This window comes from Anarrhichthys ocellatus, unplaced genomic scaffold, assembly GCF_004355925.1.
Source record: "Anarrhichthys ocellatus isolate YVR2014 unplaced genomic scaffold, GSC_Weel_1.0 scaffold70, whole genome shotgun sequence".
Taxonomy (NCBI): domain Eukaryota; kingdom Metazoa; phylum Chordata; class Actinopteri; order Perciformes; family Anarhichadidae; genus Anarrhichthys; species Anarrhichthys ocellatus.
This window is the reverse complement of record NW_022280100.1, coordinates 505,808-529,374: the sequence shown is the minus strand read 5'-3', so window position 1 is coordinate 529,374 and position 23,567 is coordinate 505,808. Positions and strand designations below refer to the sequence as shown.

The following is a 23,567-nucleotide window of genomic DNA, read 5'->3' as shown; positions in this document are numbered from 1 at the left end:
CAGGACAGGAGATGAATTATACAAAACCCAAATTATAAAAAACTTCACTCTCTGCACAGCAGAGGTGTTTTGTCCATAATACAGTCATGTGTTCCAAGTTATTTTTTTACTTCTAGTAATGCAATGGAGCTGTTTTTGCATGAGTGAGTCGTCGTTTTGAGAAACAGGATTCCACTGATCTACAGGTGGCAATAACACGACAATATATGCTGAAATGCCCCAGGTAAGACAGTGAAACCTGCTGGCCAGTAAACAATGTAAATAATGATGCTGGAGTCAAAATAGTGAAGGATACACACGATTGGTTTTGGTCAGATAACGGTCAGTGATAGTGACGTAGTATGAAATATCGACAGAGACAACTTATATGGACGGGTCCAACAAACAGGACTTTAAACCAGACCGGTGTTCAACACCACGTGTCCCAAAGTGTTGTTGTTGCCTAAACCAGAATGTACATAGTTATTTTAAGGGCAAACATGATGCTTTTCCTTAACCTAGAAAGAAAACACTGTGAGGTCAGAATCTTGGTGAAACTGCGTGGGTTTTAAGAAATCTCTTCTGAGGAACGGTGGGTGAATGAGGCCCAAAGAGCTGAAAGGAATGCCTGGTAGAGCTGGTAGAGCTGAGGGAACCGGTGCTAACTCCTCAGTGGGTTTGCTGCTATGAGCGGCAGCTTTCACATTACTCATAGTCACATGATTAATTGCTGACATAATACTATCAATTGGTGCATTATAATGGCTTTTATGGGTCATTTTTATGATTTCTGCTTAAATTTTTTAGTTTTGACCTCAATTCATGTATCTTGCTATTGATTTTATGTGGCTTTGGCACTTTGTAACCTAAGCATGATTTAAACCTCATACTTTAGATATTCTCACAATACACAAAGCCGTGGTTTAAAATATTGATTACTGACGTTTTAATGGAATGTTTTATGGGTTACTTTTATGATTCGTACCTCTTTTTATATTGTCGCTCTTAAAGGGACAGTGTGTAGGATTTTGCGCATTTGGTGGTGAGGTTGTAGATTGCTACCAACTGAAAACCCTCCGCTCACTCCTCCCACACAACACCGCAGTAACTTCAAAACGTGGTAACGGCACTCACCTTGCCTAGAGGCCACCCTAAGCATAATAACACTCCTTTACTTTACTTTACTACTTTAGGAGCAACAAGAGTCAGACTGCTGGTGGTACCACGGTATAACCGCAGTTTCACAAGTGTGTTGGAGAACTACGGTGGCCTTCGGGTAACGTAAAAAAGCGGAAGTCTGTTGCTATTGATTATATTTGTTCATGATTACTTATTTTACTCATTTGTGTAGCACTAAAGCATTTTTCATACTTGTCAACAAACTCATGGTCGTATATGGTTGTTATGTTATTACTCTTGTCTGTTGAGTTGCTTTTGAGCAAGTCACTACACCCCCAGACTCAATGTTCTGGTCGGTACTGAGTCTGAATATGTGGGAAAGTGAAGCAGGGTGTTGTTTGGAAAGAGCATTTGAGCTGAGCTGATTTTCCCTGGATGAATGTAAGTATTTAAAAAATAATCTTTTTCTGTGTGTGTGTGTGTGTGTGTTTACTGTTGTGGGAGACGCTCTGTGATTCGTGGGTTGACTCCCCAGTCTGCATGTTCATTCCAGTTTCTATTCTTGCTCGGGATGTGGGGAGGAGACCGGGAGAAGGAATGTGTCCCTTGTCCCTCCTGGGAGCAAGGATCCTTTAGGATATGTTTTTGGAGCACACTAGTTTGCTACTTTAGTAGCAGCTTTATTTATGTGCTCCAAAAATGTCCCTGTGCTATATAATACAGCAAGAGTGGACATGTAGTGACAATAAAAAATGGGGCATGTAATAAAAATAGTCTTGTTTATTTTATTAATGAATTGATTTAATCATTAATACAATAACAAGCAACCGGGCAGCTTCATACAATGTAAATAATAACATTGTAATACTAAATAAATAATTTACTCTTATTTAAGCTTCTTTACACTAAAGGAAGTTTTGGCTTTATTATGAAGGTTAACGTTTTGGCATAGAGCCCATTAGCTCCGCCCCCAGTCATTTTATTTAATTCCATTAAATATGATTAGTATAAAGCTCAATTTTTTGAATTTCAGGAAAATCGTACAAAATGAAGCAGTTTGGAGTTGAATTTGTAGAGAAGTCTTCATCTCTCTGTACACATTGTATTGTATTGTACGCTGACCTCTCCAAAATGGCGGACATGCAGACGCATAGCAGCAACATACAGCTGCAGCGAATGAGGTAGCTACGTTTCTATATCTATGCTGCAGCATCCCACATTTTTTTTCAGACCGTCTCATTGGGAGTTTCAGACCAGAGCTGTGCCTATGCTAATAGTAAACCATCCCTCAACATTCACAGCCCTGGTAAGAACAGATTAGAATGCTGAAGAACGTTCGGTGCATCTGGAGTTGAAAAGTAGGAGAAAATAGTAAAGAAATTTAGAAGAATGTATCTGCATGAAGCCTAAAAAAAACTTTTTTTCCAGTTTTGAAATATAACATCCTAGTCATCCCATAAGAAAAACTGATAAATACAGACCAAGTCCTTTATTGTAACCATAAAAACAATCATGCTATTGTGTTTTAGTTACCAGAAGCAGATAATTGTAGGAAAACAAATGAAATACTTTCTGTTAAATTACATGTTGACAGGCCGACTGTGGCTCAGTGGTAGAGCAGGGTCGTCCTTCAATCAGAGGATCGGCGGTTCAGTCCCCGGCTCCGCTAGTCCATGTCGATGTGTCATTGAGCAAGGCACTTAACCCCAAAATGTCTCCCGTAGCTGTGCCTACGGTGTAGAAATGTGATAGAATCTGAATTGTAAGTCACTTTGGATAAACGCATCTGTTAAATGACTGTAATGTAATGTAATGTAAATGTAACCACCAGAGCAGTGCAGAGTGGCGGCTGTGAGCTAACCAATGGGGCACGCTCACATGCACTTACGTGCACCGACAACTAGTTTCACAAAGCAAGGAGAAACTCTGATAACACAGAGAGAGAGAGAGAGACTTCATCCTCTGCTCAGCTAGACATTACCCCGCTGTATCTTTATATAGAAAATGTTTGTTTGATGTTATATTAATGATCTTACAGCTCCTTTAACAACATGGTTGGGGGTTCGATCCCTGGTTCCTGTCCATAGGTTGAAGTGTCCTTAAGCAAGACACTGAACCCTAAGGTGTTCCCTCCTAATGAGAAGGGGTTAATGGAGAGGTCCAATTTCATGAATGTACTAATGTATATGACCATTGAAAGTTTTAATTTAAAAAAATGTTTTAAAGGTTTATAGTCCTAGGAGACAGGGTTGATTTGAACATAAACTAACCTTCAAGTGAGGGCTGATAATCTTAAGAAACCAGCAAGAGTACATTAGATTTAAAATATGATACAACCCAAAAACCCAGCCCAGTGTTGACAACTCTTTTTCCAATGAAAGTAGCTAGCAGCACTAGCTCCAAAAGATGCCAAATCCAGCTAGAAAGTTGCCAAGTCGGCAACACTGTCAACCCGTCCCTTCAGGCCTCCCTCCAAAGACACTGCCCCGAATATATTAAGATGAATGTATACAACCAACATGGTTGTTGTTAGCACTCACAGCTGTTAAGACAGCAGCTTGTCTCTGGAAGTCTCCAGTGACGAGCAATGAGTGCACGGCCAGGATAGACGGGCAGTCCTGTGACAGCCACAGATACCAGATTTATTTTTCTTTTTTTTGTTAGAGCATTTTATTCATTGTTTGCTGTAGAGGTGTAGTGAGAATTTCGACAAACATATCAAACATGCTTTTGAAGAAGATTGAGTTGAATGAGTTGTTTTGTCATTAAGAGACTTTTTCAGTTGATTGCTTTGACAGAATTCAGTATGAATGAAAAACCATTAAGATGAATCAGTGTCTCCTCTCCCATCCTTAATCATATCAAATAAAATAAAACATTTACTAAAACACCCCTGGCTACCACACAGCACTCTGCCTCCCGCTAACTTCCCACTGCTGCACACTGGGCTGTGTGTGTGTGTGTGTGTGTGTGTGTAGGGGGGGTGCAATCTGCAACATTGGACCGTGTGGGCTGCTGTGAAAGAGACAGAAGGTGTCTGAGGGGAGTGTGACAGATGCCCTTTTCACCACCAAATGCATGCAGTCTGGCAGAGGTCAAAGCATCACTCAGAGAGGTCAAAGGTCAACCCGCTTGCAGTATGCACGGCCCTGCTAGTGACGGGACAGACATGGTGATCAGGGGTCACAGGATCTGGCTTGTGGTCTGTGAAAACATTAGTGAGGACACATTAATGTGATGTGCACCAGTGCTTTAAATACACACTCTAACATGGCTGCAATGTATGCATGGCCCCCCCCACACACACACACACACACACACACACACACACACACACACACACGTAACCAGGTAAAAGCAACACTAATGCAATCTCTAATGCCTCTGCATGAAAAATGAAAGATTTATACAAGAAGAGAGCAACATTCAGCCCTGAGGCCTCTTTTCACTGGAAATGGATCCTCTCTTCATCCCTGCATGAAGTTGTGTGTGTGTGTGTGTGTGTGTTATTATGAGCATGAATGACTTGTTGTGAGATGCAGGCAGAGCATGCCTTTTGCGCACATACACAAAGACCTGGATGTCGGGAGGGGTAAATAATACATCCTATTTTTAGAGGTCTGCTCCAATTTGTGCTCCACTCCTCTGAACCCAAACTGAGTGGGAGCTAATCAGCACTGCCTCCCCACAGACTCACGGAGAGCAGCCAGCCACCACTCGCTTGTTGCTGCGTGGAGAATAGACCTCCATCTCCACAGCGGAGCAGAGCGGGAGGCAGATTAGCCACGTTTTTATTTTCCGTATTCTTTTGTAACTTGTGTAACTGTGATCGCATGCTTTCTGGCCCAAATATCCCTTTATTTGATCTATCAAGGACTTGGTACTTGTCGCTGTATGAATTTTAATAAGATAAGATAAATTAGAACTTTTTTAATCCCGGAGGAAATTCTTTTCATTAAAGATTACAATGAAAGAAGAGCAAAAAACAGTGGAATAAAAATACAAACATACGAAGTGTAAAATGAATAACACTGACAACATTGCAACATAGAACACAATAGCAATACGAGTAAGGTAGATAAATAAAGTAAAATACATCAAGAAAGATTAAATACAAGAGTAAAAATACAAAGTGTGTAAGAAGTGATACACTGTAAGAAAAGTCAGTGAATTTTACAGTGAAAAACTGTTAAATCGCAACAGTAAGAGACCGTAAATTGTAAATCGGTTATATTCAGTTTATCTGACAGTGAAACACCGTAAATATATATATCAGCCAAAACAATAATTTGTGCATGTATTTCTTGTATAAATACATTTTGTCACTGTTAAATGTAATAAACATTGTACTGATAATGGAAATACACCATAATATGAAAGAAAAATCCATACCGTAATTTTTGCATTTGTTTCTTTTAAAAAATACATTTGGTTACTGTTAAATGTACGGTCCACTGTGCTGCCAATGGAGATATGACGCATTATACATTTAACAGGCAGCCTCGTATGTTTTGCATTTATTATTCGTATAAAATAAATTTTGTCATTGTTAAATGTACTAAATATTGTACTGATAACGGAAATACACCGTAATATGAAAATAAATCAATACCGTGATTTTTGCATTCATTACTTTTTAAAAATACATTTGGTTAATGTTAAATGTACAGACCATTGCGCTGCCAATGGAGGTAAAACGCATCATACAGTCAACAGCCAGCCCCGTATTTTTTGCATTTATTTTTCGTAAAAAAATCAGTTTGTCACTGTTAAATGTACTAAACATTGTACTGGTAACGGAAATACACCGTAATATGAACAAAAATCCATACCGTGATTTTTGCATTTATTACTTTTTAAAAATACATTTGGTTACTGTTAAATGTACGGACCATTGCGCTGCCAATGGAGGTAAAACGCATCATATATTCAACAGCCAGCCCCGTATTTTTTGCATTTATTATTTGTAAAAACATCAGTTTGTCACTGTTAAATGTACTAAACATTGTACTGGTAACGGAAATACACCGTAATATGAACAGAAATCCATACCGTGATTTTTGCATTTATTACTTTTAAAAAATACATTTGGTTACTGTTAAATGTACGGACCATTGCACTGCCAATGGAGGTAAAACGCATCATACATTCAAAAGCCATCCCCGTATTTTTTGCCTTCATTATTCGTAAAATATTCAGTTTGTCACTGTTAAATGTACTAAACATTGTACTGGTAAAGGAAATGCACTGTAATATGAACAAAAATCCATACCGTGATTTTTGCATTAATTAATTTAAAAAAATATATTTGTTTACTGTTAAATGTACAGACCATTGTACTGATTACAGAAATACACCATAATATGGCTAACAGCCAACTCTGCAACTTCTGCAAATATTATCTATTACCCATATCCTTGGCGGAGGCCGCTAAGGTATTCAAAAAGCTCCTTGCTGGCAAGGTGACAGGGGTGGATGAATTCGAACTTTGCCCATTCATTAAGTGGTTTGAAAATCAATGGGAAATTCCAAACACTTTTTGCGTAGTGAACTATGGATTTTTGACCATATTCCGCCTAAATACGCCCAGAAAACAATGGACTAGGAGGCTGACATTTTCACAGTCAATCGACCTCTGCCCATTTATTAAGTGGGATGAAAATCAATGGGAAATTCCAAACACTTTTCCCATAGTGAACTATGGATTTTTGACCTAATTCGGCCTAATTACCCATAGGAAACAATGGGCTAGGACCATGAAATTCTCACAGTCATTCCACCTTTGCCCACAGATTAAATGGTGCGAAAATCAGTTGAAAATTGACTGTTTATTTCACCCAACAGAAAGGATTCTAACCCAATGGTACTTATGATCCGAAATGGCCTTCACCAGTCTTTTCTCTCAATTTTTACACTTTAAATCAAAGTACAGATTTGAATCCTTTTCCTGTTTAAAGAGGGGCTAGTGAATATGAATTCCCCCAAATTTTACGGTCGTAGCTGCAAGTTAAGGTACCCAAACACAGCCCCAAAGGTCAAAATTGAGGCATATAGCCTTATTTTTCGGCTTTTTTTGGCAAGTGAGAAACGGGCCTTTAAATCTTAGTGAAAGGTTGAAACTGCCTGAATTTTGCATAAATCATTCCCCTGTGATAACGTAATGCAGGATCTAAAGCAAGATCTCTGCAGACCCTTGGGAAAGCTAACTTCTGTTAGCAGCATGCTAATGACTTGAATCCAATTGAGCCTTTAAGAGGGTCCTCTTTTGTCCATCATATGTGAATATTAGGACAATAAGCCATTTACAAGTGTTTTCAAATGCACCCAACAAAGATGATTCGAACCAGATGGCACCAGTTTTCACCAGTCTTTTCTCTAACTTTTTATACTCTAAATCAGGGTAGAGATTTGACTCCTTTTCTCCTTCAAAGAGGGGCTCGTCACCATTACCTACCTATAATCTGGACTTCGTAGCTGCAAGTTAACGTCCCCAAAAACAGCCCCAAAGGGCTTAATTGATGCCTTATTCCCTTATATGAGTGGATTATTTGACATATGCAAGAATGGCCATAATCTCTCAAATATGGGTCCCAGAACCCACAGATTCTGGACACACATTGTGGACTAGGCCTACAATGAGGTCACCTGAACAGAATCCCTCTAGATTGTCTAGAAAAGATTTTTGCCTGTATGACACTCAGACCTCAGCATGGTGTTCACGTCCCTAAGGCGTACACCCTGTTGTACTCTTGGTGAGATCAGACCAACTTTTACTTCTAAAGATGTCAGAGCCCTGCTTTTTTAATATGTTGTAGACTTGTTTGAAAACTCCAGAGTTACCTCTTCTTGTGGACAGTCGTAAACGCATACGTTTAGAAACGATGACATAAACACCCACGTTGTCTTTACTAGCAGCTGTTGTTCAGTTAAAGTCTGCATTTCTGCAGAGGAAGCAGCTGTTATTGGAGCGATTAGCGAGCAGCGTGTCCAGCGGCGTTAGCAGACCTACGGAGCGGCCCCGTCTGAAGTCATGTTAACCTAATTCATGATATAGATTAGACCACATGGGATCACCTTTCGGTTTGTTTTTTTCCACATGGAACTATACATTCTGCCATTTCTCCTCGACTCTTTCCGCTTTGAGTCACTCAGCAGTGATTGTCAGAGCTAGCTGCACCACAAACAGTCGGTTTGGACACCTGCATTTACTTTGACAGTCTTTTATGTTACAAACACTGAAGCGCATTCAAAAAACATTTGTTTTCTTGTCGATCATTACAGGCTTACATTTATGATTGTATTCAGAGCTGAACTCAAAACATTCGAGGCTTAAGACCTGGCAAAATGATCTTGCTACGCCACTGGTACACGCAGGAAATATTGTCTAACTCATGCACGCAGTGTCTCATGGTCACAGAAAGCACGGCCGCGGCAACTAGAGTCCTGCTAGTACCCTCGACGTGCGTGAAGGTGCGAGGGCCTGATCAATGTTGCTTGCATTCATTATTTGTAAAAAAGACATTTTGTCAAGGTTAAATGCACTAACCATTGTGCTGTTTTTGTAAACACACAATAATATATAAAATATAACACTACAGTTTTTGCAGGTACTATTAGTAAAAAGAAATACATTTTGTCACGGTTAAATGTACGAACCATTGTGCTAATAATGGAAATATACCATAAGATAAATTTGAAGGCCAACACTGTAATTTTTGAAAGACATTTCGTCACTGTTTCAACAGTCAGAACTAATATTTAACCAACAAACAAAACAATAAGTGCTAGATGCAAACTAGTCTGCTTATTCAAAGCAGTAGAGAGTAACCTTCCATAAGTTTTCCTTGTTTTGTAATCCTTTTTTGCAGAGCATAAGTTGCATCTCACCCCTCACCCCATTCCCCACCCCTCTTTTGATCTCTGTTGGTTAGTATTTTGTAACATTGCAGGTGCAGATCTCGCTACAGTTTCATGGCACCCTGTGACATCTATTCCTAACCTGTGTGCAGTGCACCCTATATGATCATACCGAAGCTGTTTCACTGTTTAAAGATTCCCCCATGACACTTTAAGACCAACAGGTGCCTGTCTCAGTGAATAACCTGAGCAAATGTGACAGACAGACAGACAGAGCAATTTTAAAAAAGCAACGGTTGGAGGCTAAACTTTTGAACTCATTTCAGCGCCTTTTCTGCGCGCTCAGGCAGCACTGCGCGCAGCTCTTCTGTGGATATTAACCTGAACGTTACTGATGATCAACGGCCTGACTCCTGGAAACACACTTCTTCTGAAGGTAAGCATGTCAGCTAGCTAACGTTACATTTTAATTTGAGGCTTTGTTTTCTGCAGTTTTGTGTCGCCCTTGCAAAAACGAGTCATTCAACGTTAAGAGTAAGTTAACTTAGCTATCTAATGAGTTGAGAGTTTATTTTTCGTGGATGTAACGTGAGTTATGGGTTTCTGTGTTGAACATTAGCTAGCTTACTTTACCAAAGGTTTGCTAGGAAAATGTTTCGTTGTAATTTCTGTGGCAAGTCAGTTAAAGCTAAAACATCGAGGGGTTATGTGCTTCATTGCAAACTTCATCGTAATGAACCACGTTGTTTAAGTGCGTTGAAGCCGGTTGCAAGCAGACCTTTGATAGATATGGAGCTATAAGGCTAATTTCTACCAGAGGCATAATGGTAACGTATCAGCTAACGTTACAGCTAAGCTAACGTTACAGTTAACGTTACTGTTGGGACGGCTGTTAACTTTACCGCTTATAAATTGTCTGTTAACGTTACCGCTCATAAATGTGCTATGTCTGTTAACGTTACCGCTCATAAATGCGCCATGTCTGTTAACGTTACCGCTCATAAATGTGCTATGTCTGTTAACGTTACCGCTCATAAATGCGCCATGTCTGTTAACGTTACCGCTCATAAATATGCCATGTCTGTTAATGTTACCGCTCATAAATGCGCCATGTCTGTTAACGTTACCGCTCATAAATGTGCTATGGCGTTATGTGAACGCACATGTCCAGACACAAAGTAGCTAATTATTAAAGTGAGTGGATGGTAAAATGTTTTCATGGTCAGATCTTCATTTACCGCCCACATGCCACGGAGACACAAATAGCAGACAGCAGTATTCGTGACATGTACAGAGAATCTGCTTCTCCTCAGTCATCAGCTGTTCCAACTGAATCACGTGACTGTGGCCCTCACCTGCATGACTCAGAAAATGTTACAAAGACCAGCACAGATAAAGGTGATCTGGATATTTCTGAAAACTTCAGTGATCTTTTTCTCTGTTTATTCTACTTGAAATTGCAGGGACAGTTTCTACTACCTGCTTGGACCAAACTAACTTCACTGTTTAAAAATGACACACCATTATCAGATGAGGACATCAGCAAAGTTTGTGAGTCTTTGAGAATTTGATATTTTCTCTGCATGTCATAGAGTGCCAATGAGGACAGCATACTCAAGAGCTCAGTCTTTCAAAAAAGGGTTCAACTATGTGGAGCCTAAGAAAATGTTTTTAGGACGAGATGAGAACAGGACTGATATGTTTGCATATTATGTGCCTGTGAAAGAGACTTTAATGTGTTTGTTGGAATCTGATCTGTGGAAGAACTGTGTGTCAGGAGAGCACTCAACTGAGTCTCCCTCAGAGTCAGATGTTCTAAGCGACATTAGTGATGGTCAGAAATCCAATGATTTTCTTTGGTCAAAATCCATCATGCTTCAAACTAGTACTATACCAGGATGCTTTTGAAGTTGTTAACCCTTTAGGCTCTGCAAAGACAATACATAAAACATTAGCTGTCTATGTATCTGATGATAATTTGCCAGTTCATGTAAGGTCTGACACAAACCACATGTCACTTGTTTTATTGTGTAGAGAGAAAGATTTCAAAACATTTGGGCATGCTAAGGTGTTCTCTGAATTACTAACAGACTTGAAGGATTTGGAGGAGAACGGGATCGTAGTATCAGATGAAACAGTAGTCAAAATAACCTTATATTGCATTGCAGGAGATAATTTGGGCTCTCATGGCATTGGTGCCTTCACTGAAAATTTCAGTCACTCGCAATATTTCTGTAGGTACTGCCTAATAACCCGATCTGAATTTCAGGGTGACGATCCAAATCTGTGCAGAGCAGAGCGCACCATTGACAGCTACAACTCTGCTGTTGATCGCCTCCAGACCCAAGATAAACCAGATGTGGAAGGAGTAAAGTTCAAGTCAGTATTCAATTCTTTGAAATACTTGAATGTCTGTCAAAAGAAAGAGAATTTGTTCCAGTGCTTTTGTGAAACTTCTAGGTCGAAGGCAGGTGGCATTGCTAAGAAGAATCTCCTTTAAAGTAAGTAAATTGTACACATATCTAACAAATATCTGAACATTTTAATTGGTACAAGAGCAGTTTGTGCAGATAATTAAGACAATTTACTCTAATCTTGCAACATTGAATTAATTTGCTCCTGCCACCTTTCAGACATTGCATTCAAACTAGTGGTTGTGGACTTGGATGGGAACAACTTGCTGGCTTTTATGACAACCAGGAAAACGGTGGGATTTTAATCCATTTAAATGCCCAAAGCAAGCAGTTGTTTTTTTTACTTTTAAAGATGATTTTTTGTCATTCGTGTTTTATTGGACAGCAGAAGTAGAGAGACAGGAACCATAGTGGAGTGAGAGGGGATGATCTGCAACACATGGCCCAACGGGAATCAAACCTTTGTTGCTGCGATAACAATATGTGGTACGGGCTAAACCAGGTGAGGCACTGTTTTTATTTTTGAGTGTGAATTTAGCCATTTCATTTTAATTTGCAACCTTTGCATTGAAAAGAGTAAAAGTTGATGCTTGAGATGATTTCATCTTTCACTTAAGAGGATGTATGTCCACCCCTTGTCTTTTTTCTCTTTATTCTTTCTTTCAGGTGTGATTACGACTACCAGCGGTTGTACTTCAGATGGACCTCATCACCCTCTTTGCTGTCCTACTAGTGTAACCTTATGATCGGATACATACAAGTGTTGTCAAGGATAAACAGAGGTAAGTTGTTGTAAAGTTCAATGTATGTTCATTTAACAAGAGAAGGCTTTAGGGTCTTCTATTTTTGTAAGCACTGTGTAGCCATTTCATGTTCAAACAGTGTATGCATGTATTGTTGATGTTAAGTACTGCATAAACCTAGGCATTTCATAATCCAATGTGATTTTAACTTCTTGCCAGAATAACATTTTTTGACATACTGTGAATTTATTTTGACTTTATTGACATACCATATGTATTATGGCTATTTCTTATTCATGAATCATATTTGTAGCTTGTCCTTTTTATGAAATCTTTAACCCTACTCTTTGTTTACCCTTTGGTAAGTTTGTTCTGTTTTACCCTCTTTAATGTTTTGTGTTTTTATAGTTTGATGGTTTTTTGTGTGAAGTATGAGAACCATTTTGCAACTGTGTAAGTGCTATATAAAGTTATATTATTGGTGATGTTACTGTTATTATTATTGTTAGTATTGTTAATGTTTTCTATGTTGTCTTTTTTTCTGGCTGGAAGATCATGCTAGCCCACAGCGAACACCAGATTGACTTGTGAGTCTTCAAGCAGAAATTATGACAACACCTGCCTAAAGTTCCAGTTTCCTGAACAGCATACCCTGTCTGTATGAGACTCTGTCCCACCTGTCTTCAGTCAAGTCTGGACCCAATGACTCAGACACCAGTCTTGTCAAGGCTAATTAGAGGTAAGCAGTGCGATAGGTGCAACTCAAACTTCACTCAATCAATCATCCTCAGGTGCACGGTCTGAGCCAACCGCTTCATGCAAACATAGATGAAACCACTGGAATATAGTTTTGTATTAGTACTATTTGTTTTTTAGTGCTCTGAACTGATATCCCCCTTGCATTACATTTCACGTAGCAGTAAAATGTCATTAATTCTGTGTACTATCTTTCCAAAATCCACCCAAAAGGGGTTTGCACCTGTGTCTTTGCACCCAAGTGGGCCCTACAGTGCACTCTTATGTTTATTTGATGGTAAATGCTGGGGGTCATTGTTTCCTATTGAACTGGGTCTCCGCCATACAGTTTGATTTTTGTTAACGAGAAGGCAGTTATATTAGCTATTGTACACTGAATAGCTCAGTTATTCAAATGCAATACAACTCAACAACAGGATACAGCTTACTGTATTCTAGTTTCTCTATTTATTTTGCAACAGTAATGTAATTGATTTTAGAGATATTTAAAAGGTCTTAAAAGTCATTGAATTAAAAAAATTAAAACAAAAAATGTTAATTGATGGAATTAATAAGATGTGCAGATACCGTGGTTGTATCAAACATGATGATTGTCTTTACACTGTGTGCACAATTAATAGGCAAGTTGTATTTTTGAGTATTAATTTTATTGAACAACTACAGAGCTCTCGGTCAATCCAAAATGTTATAAACCTCAAACCTGAATATTTAATAAAGTAAAAGTGAGGTTTTGGCTTTCTTAGGAGAATATCTATGTGTGCACAATTATTGGGCAACTATTAGTGTGCACAATTATTAGACAGCTTCTTTTCCTCAGGCAAAATGGGCCACAAAAGAGATTTAACTGACTCTGAAAAGTCAAAAATTGTAAAAATAAATAAATAAATAAAAGTCTTTCAGAGGGATACAGCACTCTTGAAATTGCTAATATATTGAGGCTTGATCACAGAACCATCAAACGTTTTGTTGCAAATAGTCAACAGGGAAAGTAAACGTGTTGAGAAAAAAAGATGCAAATTAACTGCCAAAGATTTGAGAAGAATCAAACGTGAAGCTACCAGGAACCCATTATCCTCCAGTAGTCATATTCCAGAACTGCAACCTACCTGGAGTGCCCAGAAGTACACGGTGTTCAGTGCTCAGAGACATGGCCACCATAAGGAAGGCTGAAACCCGACCACCACTGAACAAGACACATCAAGACTGGGCCAAGAAATATCGGAAGACAGATTTTTCAAAGGTTTTATGGACTGATGAGATGAGAGTGACTCTTGACGGTCCAGATGGATGGGCCCGTGGCTGGATCAGTAACGGGCACAGAGCTCCACTTCGACTCAGACGCCAGCAAGTTGGAGGTGGGGTCCTGGTATGGGCTGGTATTATTAAAGATGAGCTAGTTGGACCTTTTCAGGTTGAAGATGGACTCAAAATCAACTCCCAAACCTACTGCCAGTTTTTAGAAGACACTTTCTTCAAGCAGTGGTACCAGAAAAGGTCTGCAACTTTCAAGAAGACCATGATTTGTATGCAGGACAATGCTCCATTGCCCTGCATACAAGTACTCCACTGCGTGGCTAGCCAGTAAAGGCCTTAAAGATGAAAGAATGATGACATGGCCCCCTTCCTCACCTGACCTAAACCTTATTGAGATCTTGCGGGGCCCTTCTTAAACGGGAGATTTACGGTGAAGGAAAACAGTCCACCTGGGAGGCTGTGGTTGATCGTCAACAGATCAAGAAAGTGACAGAATCCATGAATGGAAGGCTTATTACTGAAAAGAAGGGGGGCTATAGTGTCACAGATTATTTTTTTTTTTAAATATCAATAATGTTTATTTGTAAATTTTGAGTTGTTTGTTTATTATTCTCACTTTAACAGATAAAAATAAACAAGTGAGATGGGAACATTTTTCATTTAGTTGCATAATAATTGTGCACACATAGATATTCTCCTAAGAAAGCCAAAACCTCACTTTTACTTTATCAAATATTCAGGTTTGAGGTTTATTAACATTTTGGATTGACCGAGAGCTCTGTTCAATAATAAAATGAATCCTCAAAAATACAACTTCCCTAATAATTGTGCACACAGTGTATTGTTTGGAGGCATCTGTGTATTTAGGCTGCCTGTCGACAGAAATTAAACACATGCTGATGATGCCTTAGTGCTGAAATGTGTAGTTTTTTTACCATTCGACCTGATAGTTATTATTTTTTATTAAGTATAAAGTGCTGGTTTCTTCTAGGGCATTGGAGCTCAGTTTAACAGCAGAAGGCAGTAAATGTTTCTGTGTAGGCATGTTGAAGCACTGCATCAATCTAACTTTGCCTTTGTTTCTGTTTTTGGGTGCAGAGAGGATCATTCCAGTCCACAGTGAATACCTGATGGTCAACATACGAGTCCTCAAGCAGAACTGGTGAAAATACACGCTTCAAGTTCCAGCTTCCTGAACTTCATGTCCATGTGAGACGCTATACCATGTTGAGTGCCCTCTTCAGTCAAGTCTGGACTCAGTGACTCATTACTCTTGATCAACTCAGGGCAAGTGGCTAATCCTTTCATGTTTATTCATGGTTATCCTTCATATATATGGACACATGCTGTTTCTTCAAGATCTCAACACTGCTTTGTGAGTATATTGTACAAGATATTGTATCAGTTCAACCTGTTTTTCACAGAGAATGTTAGTTTCTTAAGGTATATCAATGATGGTCTGTACCTTGATTTACAATATGCTTTATTTGATATTTCCTTTGTAATTTACAATAATCAGAAGTTGACTGAAATCTATGCCAACCAATTGTATTACATTCTACGTTGTACCGTATTTTTGTACCGTGATGTCTTATACATTGTCACTATATTTTTTATGGTAAAGTTCTGGCAACCACAGCTGCCGGTAATTTACCGTTAAGTTGCATTTTTCAATAAAATGCCGTAATGTATCATACAGTTGTACTGTGTTTTTTACTGAGAAAAACTGTAATTAGCTTCACAGTATAGTTGCTGTTTATAAAGTTATTTACCGTAAACACGTTTATAACATGGCTGTTATTTCTAAAGCAAATTACCGTAAACAGGTTAATGAAATCTGTTTTTTATAGTAATTTACCGTAAACAAAAAACAGTTCTCAACTGTGAAATCTACGGTTGCAAAAATAATATACCGTGATGTATTATACATTCTCACTTTATTTTTTACGGTGAAGTTCTGGCAACCACAGCTGCCAGTAATTTACCGTTAAATTGCATATTACCGTAAACATGTTTATGAAATCTCTTGTTTTTTATAGTAATTTACCGTAAACAAAAAACTGTTCTCAACTGAAATCTACGGTTGCAAAAAAGATATACCGTGATGTATTATACATTCTCACTTTATTTTTTACGGTGTAGTTCTGGCAACCACAGCTGTCGGTAATTTACCGTATATTACACAGAATTTTTTTTACAGTGTACTAACACCAGAGTTATATTGCAGTTATATTGCACATAGATGAATGAAAATAATATCAAAATGTACATACATACAGATTATTATTGTTGTACGTGTCTGAGGATGGAGCTGTCCTTCCTGCAGAAGGGGGAGGAGCTTTATAGTTTGATGGCCACAGGTAGAAAAGACTTCCTGTACTTCATGTTTGAAAGTCTGTTTGGTACACAACTTATTTTGTCTCCCCGAACTCTCAGTATTGTCTTTGCTGGCCGTCTTTGACTGTTCGGTGCGTGTATGTGCTGCTGATGGACAATGTCTACGGGCTGTTTGGGTTGATGCCATTTTATCTTGATAGTGGAGTGAAATAAGAACGTATGCTCCATGCTGCACATCAATTCTAATTAGTCTTGTCTTTGACAAACATAAATGATACATTTAAGGGAACAGGAAAAGTCATTTGAAGGTTCTAAATAAAAATCGTGTGTGTGTGTGTGTGTGCGCGTGTGTGTGCATGGAGAGCAGGCGCCTAAGCTCATGTTTGGTCAGAGGATTTTATAGTGCGCACACAACATCTTGACCCCTGAAATAAAGATCACATGCCTCACATTCCTCCCTGTTTGCTTTCCTTCCAAACTTCTCCTGTTTAGGCAAAGAGAAGAAGCATTGACCTCTAGTTGGTTTCAGGAATGACAACACCACGAGGAGGCTGACAGAAGACAACAGATGTCGGGATGATCTGGTCTCTAAAGTACATTAAAAGCACAAAGTAGCATCCTGTTTTTATATTTATATTTTTGTTTACAGTTTGGCTCAAAAAAGAATGATTCTCTTTTTTCAACATTTTTATAACTATTAAAAAAAATTCAATTGTTATTCCAGTTTTACAAAACAAAACCTCAAGTTTTAGGTGTGAGCAGTTTCCTGGCCTTTCAGCCACAATCTATTTATAGTCTACATCAGTGGATAAAAGTCAAAGAACTTCCAGACTCAGGACACTCCATCTGCTGTTGAAGATGATGAAAACTGTGAGATGTGGTTGGATACTCCAGAAAAAAGCTAGTAAGAGGACCTTTAGTCAAGATTTTATTTTTCAAAGAATCTTTAGGATATCTTCAGATTAAAAAAAAGTACATTCAGGGCCCGTTCTCATTTCCAACTCATCACACTTGGCTTCACACAACTGGGTCCCGCTTGAAGTTTATTCGGTTTAGGTAACAAAACTACTTGGTTACGTTTAGTAAAAGATCATGGTTTGGGTTAAAATAACTGTTTGTTACGTAACTTAAAGTTATTGTGAGGAACTTTTAACTGGTAATGGAACAGTCTTAATGTAGTCCTGATGCCTCTATATGACCTTCATAAGTAAACGGGACCATCAGAGAGAAGATTGGCTATTTCTATGATGCTTGTCCGGGTTGGATTCCGTTCGAAAATCAGATGAAATCATGCTGGTTCAATAGAAACTCCTTCAGTTTAGACTCCAACGGGGCCTCCAGGTTTGCCTATAGCGGGGCCTCCAGTTGGGCCTACAGAAGCAACCAGCCGCTGAGGACAGACTCAGATCCAGCTTCGGAGCTCTGAGGAGAAGAGCTCAGTTACTTAGAAAGCCTGGTGCATCTCATTCAGACACTGAAGGTTGCCTTGTGCGTCGGGATCAAATGCTAAAGGGCTGAGACAAAATGTCTGTATTTGACGCACTGGGAATGACAATATGACCATTTCATGAAGTGCAATTAATAACTAGAAAATTTCGCAAAAATTTTGACAGTGTGGCTTCTACTGCCCGAAGACGTCGCAATATATATACACGCCAATGTTACTGGTAGTGTCGTTCAGGTTCAATTGAGATAGCGCTACTCTATTTTCTGCATTTTAGATTCATACTCTTGGATTGAATCTTGTATTCGTGATGGACAGTCCACAAATGGCTCCCGTCATTTCTGTACTGGACATATACATCTTTGTTCGAGAAGCCTTTGGAAATTATGGGAGCTGATGCTCCCATCATTTCTGTACGAACCTCATTCTGAGCTTCATGTTAAGATACAGTTACTCTATGGGGCTTTTATTTTTGAAAGGGTGGGACTGGGTGGGGGAGAGAGGGGGAGAGGAGACATATTCATAATGTTTGACACACAAACAGAGGTTATTAAATGGCAGGCTTCGTCACAATCATTCCAGTTAGAATTCACTCTCTGGAGCTTTTATTTTGAAATGGGAGGGGGGGGTTCTCTAAATATATCTAAAACCTGAATGACTGTATGATAGATAGAGAGAGAGAGAGAGAGAGAGAGAGAGAGAGAGAGAGAGAGAGAGAGAGAAACATAAAGACAGACAGAGTGATGAGTGAGAGACAGACCGACAGAGAGGAGGTCTAACAATGCCTTTGGCTGAACATCTCCATGTGTGTGTGTGTAGAGAGAGAGAGAGAGCCTGCGTGCGTATGTGTAACTGGTTGCCATGGTGAGGACGCACCTGGTGCTACAGGCAGACTGATTAAGAAACGTTGCAGTAATCAGTGATTTTGAACAAAACCCCTGCCTCTTTTTAACAAATTAGCAGGAGTCTGAGTGCCAAAATATGGATACCGTGAGAAAGATAAGACTGCCAAACGCGGTGAGGTGCTTTTTATGTTTGTGGTGTTAACTTTGGGCCCATATTGACGAGCCATACTTTAACGTAGAAACATGATTAAAAGTACCAGTTTTGTCTATTGCTCTAGAGCTCACATTGTTAAGTGTTTTTTTTTAGCTTTCTTCACGCCGAAACCCCATTCAAGTGAATGGAGAAATGTTGCTCAGTTTTTTGGGATTTTCGGGAAAACTGCTGGGTGAATCTCTCCGAAAAATAGATAGCACACTATTCCCGATCAGGCCGCATGTTTTGATGTATTTTTCACGCCGCTGTTAGCAACGCTGTGTGAGGAGAAGCGCGCCAAACTTTTGGATAAAGATTAGTAAAATTAAGCCCGATGGATTATATACAGTGTGCTTTGGCACAGGCAGTTTTAGTGCCTTTGTGCTACAAAGCCACACTGAATAATCCTAGTACTACCAGTTTCTTGGTCAGCCAAGTGTTATGTTTGGCTTGGTTCCAACAATCAGAAATGCACAATCACACTGTGTGTGAGAGTGTGAGAGTGTGTGTTGAGCGATATTTGGAGAGAGACAAAGAGAGATGTCTGGCTTTAATCCACAGCATACAGGAATTCCAACATGTGTCCTTACGCTCTATCTCCACTTGCTCTCTTCTGTACATAATGAGTGCAGCCTGGGTTGTGTGAACTATGGGACTCAGCTGACTAACTCTGGAATGATGTGCATGTGTGAAAGGTTACATATGTGCAGAGGAAGTGACCATTATAACACTGGTGTTAAGAAAGACTTGCACTGTGTGAACAGAAAAACCCATTTTTTTGGACACCGTGTCTGTGAATTTGCATCTGGTGTAGTTAATGGGGTTGTTGCATTGCATTATGGTATTTTGAGTGTTTGTAATACTCCAATTCACAGATAGCTGACAAATGAAAGGAAAATGCTGAAGAAATCAGTGCAGAAACACAATGTAGATGCTTCCATACAGAACTGCAGGGCTCACTGAATGGTTTGATGAGCAGCGGTGGAAAGTAACTAAGTATATCTACTCAAGTACTCTACTTAAAAGGATAGTTGTGATGTTTTAAGTGGGTATTTCAAGTTGTATGAACAACTCCTCCATAGTCAGAGTATGTAATACACTGAAGATGGAGTTTGGAGGAACAGACAGGAGCACCAGCATGGGAGCAAAGCTGTGAACGGGGGCAACAGCAAAAGCTATTTTAATCAAAGTTAAGACCAAACAATGAGAGATCACTAAAAATAAACCCTGCGATAGTCTGGCGACCTGTCCAGGGCGTGTCCTGCCTTCGCCCAATGTCAGCTGGGATCAGCTCCAGGCCCCCGCGACCCTGAATAGGATAAGCGGTTTGGATAATGGATGGATGGATGGATCACTGAAAGCAAGTCCGAAGGGACAAGAAGACGAGAAGTCAGACGATCAGATGAGTTGTACACAAACCCAGAGGTCAGTAAACTTATTTGGAAGAGAAATCAAAGATGAACTGTGAGATAATTTCCCAAACTGTCCGTTGTAAACATTCATCCCAGTTTACAAACCCTCTTTCTGCTTCAACTCCAACCTACTGTACTAAGCTGGGCTGCACAGAGTTTTCCTTTGCAAAGCAGGATTATTACTGACATTTCGGGAGCACTCCACATAAAGTATTAAAGAAAATCTGTATAAACTGTCACTTTACAACTTGCCTGACTGTCTGACAGCTAATGTTTCTCACCCCAACATACTCGTGTCAAGAGGCCATGTTACGGTTTTCTACACCTCAACATTACATTGATGAGCACAATGTTACCATGACCAACATGAAGGAACGCCGGCTGTAAGATCCTCAAAAACACAATTTGACTGCACCGAGTGCCCAAACCCATACGACCACAGGTGGTTTGTTCCTACCTTTCGATACAATCCACAGGAGCGTTTCCTAAACAGCTCCCTTACTGGTGGAAGGAGATCAACACCTCCTCATAATTAACGGTTTCCTTTTAAACATATGGTTAATGATGTGAAATGGTTGCATTTTGGTCAGGTTTAGGAAACAAAGCTACCTGGTTAGGTGTAGAAGAACATTGTTTTATACCTTAAGGCAGCGGTTCCCAAACTTTTTAGGCCACGCACCCGCTTCTACATCCCGACCGGGTTCACGCACCCCCAATCCCCCACACCTTAAAAAAAGCAACAGAGCCTATTTATAGCCACATAGAAATCGGACCAATGAGAGAACAGTTTGCTCGCGCGTGGTGTTTGTTTACAAGGTAAAAAACACAAAAAAGACAAAAAAACTTCCTGCACCGTGCCTTCGAAAAGGTAACAGACGTACACCAGAAGATTGGCCAGATTGGCCACATCTGTAGACTGGTCTACTTGCAGAGAGTAAAACTCACTCTTCTTCACGCGACCGACTAATGTAGCCCGGATATCTTCGGACAAAGCATCGATGCGGCACGACAGTGTTGTTGGACAACGGGATCATGTCCAACTTGTTTGCTTCTCTCTCTCCAATCATACATTCCACCATCTCTTTGGCAGCTGGCAAGCACACGTCTTCGGCGATTGTGTGAGGTAGCCCCTTTCTTGCTATTCTGTAACTGACCAGATATGAAGCCCTTGGTGCGTTTTTTGTAGACACATAAATGAGACTGCAGTTGTTTTGGGCTGTTTTGTAACTCCTCCAATTTCGATATAAAAAATGTAAGGGGCTTTTCACTTGCACTGGCATGCTTGGTGTTCAGATGGCAACGTAAATAAGAGGGCTTCAGGCAGCTGTTAGCCAGAACCTCACTGAGACTGGAACCCTGTCTCCTAAAAATTACATTCCCCCAAAACTAAAATGCATTCTCAATTACGTTTGACCAAAAACGTATTTTCTCCCTGATTACGTTTGTGTTTGACTTATTACATTGACTTATTACAAATACGTTTCTAATTAACATTTTAACACTTTAACCTTTTTTTCCCTCTCCACCACCGCCTCTCCTCCCTATTACGCGGTCAGAATACTACCACAACACGCCCCCTGTCTCCGGCAGAAATGCGCTCATCCACGCACGGGAACAACACCGAGTTGTCGGCCGAGATACCACCAAACACCTCACCTGTCTCCAGCAGAAACGCACTCATCCCGGCCGAGCAACGAGGAACATTACACGGCTACAATACCTCCACAAAGGCCCGCGTGTAAAATCCGGGAGTAACCGTGACTCTCTTAAGGGTTAGGTTTGGGTGGGGACGTGGCTTCTTAGTGGAAGTTATGGTTAGGGTTAGATGGATACAAATAAATAAAATATACCTCCATAACACCCCGCCACTCTCGGCTCATACCTCCCCAGCAACGAGGCATATCACCCGGCCACAATACCTCCAGAATGTCCCCCGGGTGAAATCCGGGACTTGGTTTTATGGTTCCGAGTGGCGGGCACTCACCCATAGGCGCCGGACGCGAGGTCTCCAGCCGCCCCCGCCGTGAGGCACCCCATCGTCAGGTCTGTCAGCCCTCGGAACAGGTCGCGGGGCAACAACTTGTGGGTGGCGGGGGTAGAGGTGAGGCAGATCACAGAAAAATAATAAAGACTAGAGTATGGCAAAGATATGTTGATGAGAAACGTATTTGTAATACGTCAAACACAAACGTAATCAGGGAGAAAATACATTTATGGTCAAACGTAATTGAGAATGCATTTTAGTTTTGGGGGAACGTGATTTTTAGGAGACAGGACTGCACCATTAGACCACCATTACATTTTTCCTCTCGCGCACCCCCTAGAGGCAGCTCGCGCACCCCCAGAGTGCACCACACTTTGGGAATCCCTGCCTTAAGGTACATTCGTAAATCAACCTACATTGCTTACATAACGTAAGTTAAGTACATTATGTATATGTATGTAGACTTTTCATTTCACATGGGATGTGTTTGTTTGACCCATCCATTCACCCCAATGTCGCTCTTACCACATCTGACTTCCTCCTTTCTCCTTTGCTCCTGTCATAATTACTATGGCCACTAAAACATCAATTTGGTTGTTTCTTTTGGTGGAAGGACGGCCTCTTTGAATGATGTAAAGGTAGACCACATAGCCAACAACTTGTAGATTTAACACAAGTTAGTGAGTTAGTCAGCCCTGCAGCTTTACCTTTGTGCATGAATGTTATATGTTTTTAATATAGTTGTCAAATTCAAAATGGCGCCCATTACTTTTCAGGTGGTTTGGTGTCATTGCTCTTCACTCAGCAGATAATTCTAACTTTCTCCAGTTAGCAACAGTGCAAAGAACAACATTACCTAGTTCACTGAGGGCAACTGAACATGCTCTGCATCAGATGGATGGTGCATATCCAACCCTGTCTCCTACAATAAAATGTTCCGATATCGGTGCATTCTCAATCACATTGCAAGGGAAACATATTTTTTCCCGGATTATGGTTGCTATTTCAAACACAAGATTAACGTTTAAATCGAAACAAAACAAAAACCCAACAAAACTGTATGGCTAGGTTTAGTTAAAACATTATGGTTTGCTTTAAAATAAGTACATTTCTTACCCTATGTAAGTTACAGGTGTGAATTAAAATAAGTCAACATTGACTTTTGGTTCCGGACGGGACCCGTCCTCCCTAACTTCCTTACTCAGACTTCAACAGAATATGATTGGAAAC

At 40.0% G+C, this 23,567-nt stretch overlaps 1 long non-coding RNA gene across 1 annotated transcript; it reads left to right on the top strand.

The window, feature by feature from the left end:
* Positions 1-11,781: 11,781 nt before the first annotated feature.
* LOC116397643 (uncharacterized) lies at positions 11,782-15,770 on the top strand. Its single transcript, XR_004213715.1, has 4 exons — positions 11,782-11,871; positions 12,036-12,151; positions 12,665-12,851; positions 15,221-15,770. It is a non-coding gene; the product is annotated as an uncharacterized LOC116397643 (long non-coding RNA).
* The last annotated feature ends 7,797 nt before the right edge of the window (positions 15,771-23,567 follow it).